Raw genomic sequence first — 10458 nt, 5'->3', positions numbered from 1 at the left:
CCAGCATGTGGTTCGTTTGCATAGCATTCCGGAGAACATCGTCTCGGACAGAGGTTCCCAGTTTGTTTCAAGGTTTTGGCGGTCCTTTTGTGCTAAGATGGGCATTGATTTGTCTTTTTCTTCGGCTTTCCATCCTCAGACTAATGGCCAAACCGAACGAACTAATCAGACTTTGGAAACATATCTGAGATGCTTTGTTTCTGCTGATCAGGATGATTGGGTGTCCTTCTTGCCTTTGGCTGAGTTCGCCCTTAATAATCGGGCCAGCTCGGCTACTTTGGTTTCTCCTTTTTTCTGCAATTCTGGGTTCCATCCTCGTTTCTTTTCAGGGCAGGTTGAGCCTTCTGACTGTCCTGGTGTGGATACTGTGGTGGACAGGTTGCAGCAGATTTGGACTCATGTGGTGGACAATTTGACATTGTCCCAGGAGAAGGCTCAACGTTTCGCTAACCGCCGGCGCTGTGTTGGTCCCCGACTTTGGGTTGGGGATTTGGTTTGGTTGTCATCCCGTCATGTTCCTATGAAGGTTTCCTCTCCTAAGTTTAAGCCTCGTTTCATTGGGCCATATAAGATTTCTGAAATTCTTAATCCTGTGTCATTTCGTTTGGACCTTCCAGCTTCTTTTGCCATCCATAATGTGTTCCATAGGTCGTTGTTGCGGAGATACGTGGCGCCTATGGTTCCCTCCGTTGATCCTCCTGCTCCGGTGTTGGTCGAGGGGGGGTTGGAGTATGTGGTGGAGAAGATTTTGGATTCTCGTGTTTCGAGACGGAAACTCCAGTACCTGGTCAAGTGGAAGGGTTATGGTCAGGAGGATAATTCCTAGGTTTTTGCCTCTGATGTTCATGCTGCCGATCTAGTTCGTGCCTTTCATTTGGCTCATCCTGATTGGCCTGGGGACTCTGGTGAGGATTCGGTGACCCCTCCTCAAGGGGGGGGGGTACTGTTGTGAATTCTGTTGTCAAGCTCCCTCCTGTGGTTGTGAATGGTACTTCGGTGAGTTCTGTCCGTGGGCTCCCTCTGGTGGCTGTGAGTGGAGCTGCTGCTTCTGAGGTTCCTTACACAGGTGACGGGGTTTATCCTTTGGTTTGCTGCTCTATTTAACTCCACTTAGATCGTTACTCCATGCCAGCTGTCAATGTTTCTGCATTGCTTCAGTTCGCTCTTGGATCTTTCTGAGACCTGTCTCTTCCTGCAAGAAGCTAAGTCCCCGTTTGTTATTTTCTGTTCTTGGTTTTCTAGTCCAGCTTGCTTTCATTATTTTGTCTCGCTAGCTGGAAGCTCTGGGATGCAGGGTGGCGCCTCCGCACCGTGAGTCGGTGCGGGGGTCTTTTTTGCACACTCTGCGTGGTCTTTTTGTAGTTTTTGTGCTGACCGCAAAGATACCTTTCCTATCCTCTGTCTATTTAGTTAGTCTGGCCTCCCTGTGCTACAACCTGTTTCATTTCTGTGTTTGTGACTTTCATCTTAACTCACAGTTAATATATGTGGGGGGCTGCCTTTTCCTTTGGGGAATTTCTCTGAGGCAAGGTAGACTTTACTTTCTTTCTCTAGGGCTAGCTAGTTCTTAGGCTGTGATGAGGCGCCTAGGGAGCGTCAGGAGCGCTCCACGGCTATTTCTAGTGTGTGTGATAGGATTAGGGATTGCGGTCAGCAGAGCTCCCACATCCCAGAGCTTGTCCTGTTGGAGGTTTAACAATCATTCCTGGTGCTCCTAACCACCAGGTCATAACAGACCTGGAGTGAGAGGAGCTGGTGTGGATTAGGAGAGCTGGAGGAGTTTATTGTGCGACTGTTGCTTGTTTTGTACTCTTGGAAATTCCTCATCCTTACCGGCCTTATTTTCTTCCCCCATCCTTCTCACCCTGGTCAATACCTCTGAAATTTGTGAGAGTATAATTTGTGTAAGTAGAATTTTCTTTTACTCTTGTCTTTGTTCCCCTGTCCGTTGGGTTGGTGTACTGCGGTACACAGTAATGCCTCTCTTCCCCAGGTGGGGGAGGGGGACAGACACAGGGTTGCAGCTAGGAGACAGGGCAAGGGCGGAGGCCCGGAATCCTCACCATCTGAGGTATTCCGGGGAACAGGGCGAGCTAGGGCACCCACTAGTGCTAGGGCCAGGAAAGGTGCCCCTGGTCCCAGTTTACTTGCCAGTCCTATCGTGACACTGTCACTGTCCGGCATTGTGGGATAGACGCGCTATCACTGTCCTGTGTTGTGGGATGGTCATGCTGTCACCGTCCTGTGTTGTGGGATGGACGTGCTGTCACTGTCCTGCGGTGTGAGATGGACGTGCTGTCACTGTCCTGTGTTGTGAGATGGACGTGCTGTCGCTGTCCTGTGTTGTGGGATGGACGTGCTGTCGCTGTCCTGTGTTGTGGGATGGACGTGCTGTCGCTGTCCTGTGTTGTGAGATGGATGTGCTGTCGCTGTCCTGTGTTGTGAGATGGACGTGCTGTCACTGTCCTGTGTTGTGGGTGGACGTGCTGCCACTGTCCTGCTTTGTGAGATGGACGTGCTGTCGCTGTCCTGTGTTGTGGGATGGATGTGCTGTCACTGTCCTGTGTTGTGGGATGGACGTGCTGTCACGGTCCTGTGTTGTGGGATGGACCTGCTGTAACTGTCCTGTGTTGTGGGATGGACGTGCTGTCACTGTCCTGTGTTGTGGGATGGACGTGCTGTCACTGTTCTGCTTTGTGAGATGGACGTGCTGTCGCTGTCCTGTGTTGTGGGATGGATGTGCTGTCACTGTCCTGTGTTGTGGGATGAACCTGCTGTCACGGTCCTGTGTTGTGGGATATGTTATGATCTGGTGGTTAGAACAAATAGTGGACCTGGTAGTTAGAGCACCAGAAAAGACCTGATAGCACATTAATACAGGACAAGCTCTGGAAGTGGAACCTCTGCTGACCGCAATCCCTAATCCTATCACGCATACTAGAAATGGCCGTGGAGCGCTCCTATCATGACCTAGGCGCCTCGTCACAGCCTCAGAACTAGCTAGCCCTAGAGATAGGAAAAATAAGCCTATCTTGCCTCAGAGAAAATTCCCCAAAGGAAAAGGCAGCCCCCCACATATATTGACTGTGAGTAAGATGAAATCACAAACACAGAGATGAAATAGATTTAGCAAAGAGAGGTCCGACTTACTAAACAGACAGAAGATAGGAAAGGTCACTTTGCAGTCAGCACAAAACCATAAAAAAGCCACACAGAGAGGGCAGGGAAAAATACCTTCCGCACCGACTAACGGAGCGGAGGCGCCCCTCTGCGTTCCAGAACGTCCAGCAAGCAAGGCAAAATTCACATAAGCATGCTGGACAGAAAAAATAGCAAACAAGAAAAAAGCAAAGCGAAACTTAGCTTAAGCTGGAGAAAACAGGTAACCAGGAAGATCCAGGAGCGAACTAGACCAATGCTAAAACATTGACAGCTGGCATCGGACAAGGATCCAAGTGGAGTTAAATAGAGCAGCCCACTAACGAATTAGCCTCGTCACCTGTGGAAGGAAACTCAGAAACACCCACAGGCATCAGAGAAAGTCCATGGACAGAACCAGCCGAAGTACCATTCATGACCACAGGAGGGAGCCCGAAAACAGAATTCACAACAGTACCCCCCCCTTGAGGAGGGGTCACCGAACCCTCACGAGAGCCCCCAGGCCGACCAGGATGAGCCAAATGAAAGGCACGAACCAGATCGGCCGCATGAACATCAGAGGCAAAAACCCAGGAATTATTCTCCTGACCATAACCCTTCCACTTGACCAAGTACTGGAGTTTCCGTCTCGAAATACGAGAATCCAAAATCTTCTCCACCACATACTCCAACTCCCCCTCAACCAACACCGGAGCAGGAGGGTCAACGGATGGAACCACAGGCGCCACGTATCTCCGCAACAACGACCTATGGAACACATTATGGATGGCAAAAGAATCTGGAAGGGCCAAACGAAATGACACAGGATTGATAACCTCAGAAATTTTATATGGACCAATGAAACAAGGCTTAAACTTAGGAGAGGAAACCTTCATAGGAACATAACGAGACGACAACCAAACTAAATCCCCAACACGAAGTCGGGGACCCACACAGCGCCGGCGGTTAGCGAAACGTTGAGCCTTCTCCTGGGACAATGTCAAATTGTCCACCACATGAGTCCAAATCTGCTGCAACCTACTCACCACAGTATCTACACCAGTACAGTCCGAAGACTCAACCTGCCCTGAAGAAAAACGAGGATGGAAACCAGAATTGCAGAAAAACGGCGAAACCAAAGTAGCCGAGCTGGCCCGATTATTAAGGGCAAACTCAGCCAACGGCAAAAAGGACACCCAGTCATCCTGATCAGCAGAAACAAAGCATCTCAGATATGTTTCCAACGTCTGATTAGTTCGTTCGGTTTGGCCATTTGTCTGAGGATGGAAAGCCGAGGAAAAAGACAAATCAATGCCCATCTTAGCACAAAAGGATCGCCAAAACCTTGAAACAAACTGAGAACCTCTGTCCGAAAAGATGTTCTCCGGAATGCCATGTAAACGAACCACATGCTGGAAAAACAATGGCAACAAATCAGAGGAGGAAGGCAATTTAAACAAGGGTACCAAATGGACCATCTTAGAAAAGCGATCACAAACCACCCAAATGACCGACATCTTTTGAGAGACGGGGAGATCCGAAATAAAATCCATAGAAATATGCGTCCAGGGCCTCTTCGGGACCGGCAAGGGCAAAAGCAACCTACTAGCATGAGAACAGCAGGGCTTAGCCCGAGCACAAGTCCCACAGGACTGCACAAAAGAACGCACATCCCGTGACAAAGAAGGCCACCAAAAGGATCTAGCCACCAAATCTCTGGTACCAAAGATTCCAGGATGCCCAGCCAACACCGAACAATGAAGCTCAGAGATAACTCTGCTAGTCCATTTATCAGGGACAAACAGTTTCTCTGCTGGGCAACGGTCAGGTCTATCAGCCTGAAATTTTTGCAGCACCCGCCGCAAATCAGGGGAGATGGCAGACAAAATTATCCCCTCTTTGAGAATACCTGCCGGCTCAGAAACACCCGGAGAGTCAGGCACAAAACTCCTTGACAGGGCATCAGCCTTCACATTCTTAGAGCCCAGAAGGTACGAAACCACAAAATCAAAACGGGAGAAAAATAACGACCATCGAGCCTGTCTCGGAATCAACCGTTTGGCAGACTCAAGATAAGTCAAATTTTTGTGATCTGTCAAGACCACCACGCGATGCTTGGCTCCTTCAAGCCAATGACGCCACTCCTCGAATGCCCACTTCATGGCCAACAATTCTCGATTACCAACATCATAATTGCGCTCAGCAGGCGAAAACTTTCTAGAAAAGAAAGCACATGGCTTCATTCCCGAGCCATCAGAACTTCTTTGCGACAAAACAGCCCCTGCTCCAATCTCAGAGGCATCAACCTCAACCTGAAACGGGAGCAAAACATCTGGCTGGCACAACACAGGGGCAGAAGAAAAACGACGCTTCAATTCCTGAAAAGCATCCACGGCCGCAGAAGACCAATTGACCACATCAGCACCCTTCTTGGTCAAATCAGTCAACGGTTTAGCAACACTAGAAAAATTAGCGATGAAGCGACGATAAAAATTAGCAAAGCCCAGGAACTTTTGCAGGCTCTTCACAGATGTCGGCTGAGTCCAATCATGAATGGCCTGGACTTTAACAGGGTCCATCTCGACAGTAGAAGGGGAAAAAATGAACCCCAAAAATGAAACCTTCTGAACTCCAAAGAGACACTTTGACCCCTTCACAAACAAGGAATTAGCACGAAGGACCTGGAACACCATTCTGACCTGCTTCACATGAGACTCCCAATCATCCGAGAAGATCAAAATATCATCCAAATACACAATCAGGAATTTATCCAGGTACTCTCGGAAGATGTCATGCATAAAGGACTGAAATACTGATGGAGCATTGGAAAGCCCGAATGGCATCACCAGGTACTCAAAATGGCCCTCGGGCGTATTAAATGCTGTTTTCCATTCATCGCCCTGTTTAATACGCACAAGATTATACGCCCCTCGAAGGTCTATCTTGGTAAACCAACTAGCCCCTTTAATACGAGCAAACAAGTCGGACAGCAACGGCAACGGATACTGAAATTTGACAGTAGTTTTATTAACAAGGCGGTAATCAATACAAGGTCTCAAAGAACCATCCTTCTTGGCCACAAAAAAGAACCCTGCTCCCAACGGTGATGACGATGGGCGAATATGGCCTTTCTCCAAGGATTCCTTTATATAACTCCGCATAGCGGCGTGTTCTGGCACAGATAAATTGAACAATCGGCCCTTAGGAAACTTACTACCAGGAATCAAATTAATTGCACAATCGCAATCCCTATGAGGAGGTAGGGCACTGGCTTTGGGCTCATCAAATACATCCTGATAATCCGACAAAAACTCCGGAACTTCAGAAGGAGTAGAAGACGAAATTGACAAAAATGGAACATCACCATGTACCCCCTGGCAACCCCAGCTGGACACAGACATAGATTTCCAGTCCAATACTGGATTATGGACCTGTAGCCTTGGCAACCCTAAAACGACCACATCATGCAGATTATGTAACACCAAAAAACGGATATCCTCCTGATGTGCAGGAGCCATGCACATGGTCAATTGAGTCCAGTACTGAGGCTTATTCTTGGCCAAAGGCGTAGCATCAATTCCTCTCAATGGAATAGGATGCTGCAAGGGCTCCAAGAAAAAACCACAGCGCCTAGCATACTCCAAGTCCATCAAATTCAGGGCAGCGCCTGAATCCACAAATGCCATAACAGAGTAGGAAGACAAAGAACAAATCAGTGTAACGGACAATAGAAATTTAGACTGTACCGTACCAATGGTGGCAGACCTAGCGAACCGCTTAGTGCGCTTAGGACAATCGGAGATAGCATGAGTGGAATCACCACAGTAAAAACACAGCCCATTCTGACGTCTGTGTTCCTGCCGTTCAGTTCTGGTCAAAGTCCTATCACACTGCATAGGCTCAGGCCCATGCTCAGATAGTACCGCCAAATGGTGCACAGTTTTACGCTCACGCAAGCGTCGATCGATCTGAATGGCCAAGGACATAGACTCATTCAGACCAGCAGGCGTGGGAAACCCCACCATGACATCCTTAAGGGCTTCAGAGAGACCCTTTCTGAAGATTGCTGCCAGGGCACATTCATTCCACTGAGTGAGCACAGACCACTTTCTAAACTTCTGACAATATATCTCCGCTTCATCCTGACCCTGACACAGAGCCAGCAAGATTTTCTCTGCCTGATCCACTGAATTAGGTTCATCATAAAGCAATCCGAGCACCAGGAAAAACGCATCCACATCACGCAATTTCGGATCTCCTGACGCAAGGGAAAATGCCCAGTCTTGAGGGTCACCACGTAACAAAGAAATAATGATCCTTACTTGTTGAGCAGGATCACCTGAGGAGCGAGGTTTCAAAGCTAGAAACAATTTACAATTATTTTTGAAATTCAAGAACTTAGATCTATCACCAAAAAACAAATCAGGAATTGGAATCCTAGGCTCTGACATCGGATTCTGGACCACAAAATCTTGAATGTTTTGTACCCTTGTAGTGAGATTATCCATCCAAGAGGACAGACCTTGAATGCCCATGTCTACACCTGTGTTCTGAACCACCCAGAGGTAAAGGGGAAAAGTGAGACAGAACACGCTGCAAAGAAAAAAAAATGGTCTCAGAGCTTCACTTATCCCTCTATTGAGATGCATCAATACTTTTGGCCAGCTGTACTGTTATGATCTGGTGGTTAGAACAAATAGTGGACCTGATAGTTAGAGCACCAGAAAAGACCTGATAGCACATTAATACAGGACAAGCTCTAGAAGTGGAACCTCTGCTGACCACAATCCCTAATCCTATCACGTACACTAGAAATAGCCGTGGAGCGCTCCTATCATGACCTAGGCGCCTCGTCACAGCCTCAGAACTAGCTAGCCCTAGAGATAGGAAAAATAAGCCTATCTTGCCTCAGAGAAAATTCCCCAAAGGAAAAGGCAGCCCCCCACATATATTGACTGTGAGTAAGATGAAATCACAAACACAGAGATGAAATAGATTTAGCAAAGAGAGGCCCGACTTACTAAATAGACAGAAGATAGGAAAGGTCACTTTGCAGTCAGCACAAAACCCTAAAAAAGCCACACAGAGAGTGCAGGGAAAAATACCTTCCACACCGACTAACGGAGCGGAGGCGCCCCTGTGCGTCCAGAGCTTCCAGCAAGCAAGGCAAAATTCACATAAGCATGCTGGACAGAAAAAATAGCAAACAAGAAAAATGCAAAGCGAAACTTAGCTTAAGCTGGAGAAAACAGGTAACCAGGAAGATCCAGGAGCGAACTAGACCAATGCTACAACATTGACAGCTGGCATCGGACAAGGATCCAAGTGGAGTTAAATAGAGCAGCCCACTAACAAATTAGCCTCGTCACCTGTGGAAGGAAACTCAGAAACACCCACAGGCATCAGAGAAAGTCCATGGACAGAACCAGCCGAAGTACCATTCATGACCACAGGAGGGAGCCCGAAAACAGAATTCACAACAGGGATGGACGTGCTGTCACTGTCCTGTGTTGTGGGATGGACGTGCTGTCACTGTCCTGCTTTGTGGGATGGACGTGATGTCGCTGTCCTGTGTTGTGGGATGGACATGCTGTCACTCTCCTGTGTTGTGGGATGGACGTGCTGTCACTGTCCTGCTTTGTGGGATGGACGTGCTGTCGCTGTCCTGTGTTGTGGGTTGGATGTGCTGTCACTGTCCTGTGTTGTGGGATGGATGTGCTGTCACTGTCCTGTATTGTGGGATGGACGTGCTGTCGCTGTCCTGTGTTGTGGGATGGACATGCTTTCACTCTCCTGTGTTGTGGGATGGACGTGCTGTCACTGTCCTGCTTTGTGGGATGGACGTGCTGTCGCTGTCCTGTGTTGTGGGATGGATGTGCTGTCACTGTCCTGTGTTGTGGGATGGATGTGCTGTCACTGTCCTGTATTGTGGGATGGACGTGCTGTCGCTGTCCTGTGTTGTGGGATGGACATGCTGTCACTCTCCTGTGTTGTGGGATGGACGTGCTGTCACTGTCCTGCTTTGTGGGATGGACGTGCTGTCGCTGTCCTGTGTTGTGGGATGGATGTGCTGTCACTGTCCTGTGTTGTGGGATGGACATGCTGTCACTCTCCTGTGTTGTGGGATGGACGTGCTGTCACTGTCCTGCTTTGTGGGATGGACGTGCTGTCGCTGTCCTGTGTTGTGGGATGGACGTGCTGTCACTGTCCTGTGTTGTGGGATGGATGTGCTGTCACTGTCCTGTGTTGTGGGATGGACCTGCTGTCGCTGTCCAGCGTCACCTCCCTATTCATAGATAAATTTATTATCTGCCAGCTAAAAGAGCAAGATATTGACAAACCAGTCCAGGATGTCACCCTATACAGCTTCCTGGAATGACATCAAATAAATCCACGGATTGAACGCTGGCATAATAATTTGTGCCATGACAGGTCTAGCTCTTCAACGTCTTGATGGCAGGCTACATGGTTGAATGATGCAACCATACAGCCTGACATCCAGCAGAGACACTGAGCGGCGTCTGCTACCGCTGCCCAGTGTTTCACAGTGAATTCCTATAACCTGTGACATCACCGTGAGTGCAGGAAAGTTCTCACGGTGCCATCAGAAAGGTCCCGGGAGTTCATAGCTCATTGACATCAGTGCGAGCAATGTTACAACTTTTCCCACGAAGCTCGCGCTGGCGTCAGTCAACTTCACACTACAACGCTCATCTGCTTCTTGGCTCCAGGTTCCCTAAAGTCAGCAATAATTGTAGTTTTTCATCAGTAGATAACGTGCAACATGTATAATAATTTTTTAAAACATTTTTCTTTGTATTTTTCTCATTTCAGATGTAACGATTTTTCTTCCATGATGCTTCATGATTTTTATGAATCAGAAGGAAAAAACTTTAGTGTTCCCATACCGGGAGTCGAACCCGGGCCGCCTGGGTGAAAACCAGGAATCCTAACCGCTAGACCATATGGGAGAAGCTGTGAATGTGCAGCTCCAGCAATGATCCGAGACCCTGAGATCCGACCGGTGGATCCTGACCGCTAGACCATATGGGAGAACACACTTGCTCAGCTGTTTACACTGGTCAGGATGTGTGGCAGCCGTAATGTCACTAATAGCAGCTCCTCTCAGCTCCTGAATGATCACCTCTCTGCCCTTCAGCTTCAGTTGCAAAGTGAAGGGTATCTTGTCTTTCATTTACATATGCAAATTGTCTTTTCAGAGAGGAAACGGAGTATCCCAAACAAAGCCATTTTATTGAAAATACAATGACCACAAAGAGACAAAAACTGCAGCGGAAAAAAACACGACAAAAATTCATG

The 10458-nt window shown here is 48.2% G+C and overlaps 1 non-coding gene across 1 annotated transcript; it reads right to left on the bottom strand.

Moving 5' to 3' along the window:
• Positions 1-10037: 10037 nt before the first annotated feature.
• On the bottom strand, positions 10038-10109 carry TRNAE-UUC (transfer RNA glutamic acid (anticodon UUC)). Its single transcript has one exon. It is a non-coding gene; the product is annotated as a tRNA-Glu (tRNA).
• Between the last annotated feature and the right edge of the window lie 349 nt (positions 10110-10458).

Source organism: Ranitomeya imitator, chromosome 5 (genome assembly GCF_032444005.1).
Source record: "Ranitomeya imitator isolate aRanImi1 chromosome 5, aRanImi1.pri, whole genome shotgun sequence".
NCBI classification, from domain to species: Eukaryota; Metazoa; Chordata; class Amphibia; order Anura; family Dendrobatidae; genus Ranitomeya; species Ranitomeya imitator.
Note: the sequence above shows the minus strand (reverse complement) of the source record. Positions and strands in the feature narration are given on the sequence as shown.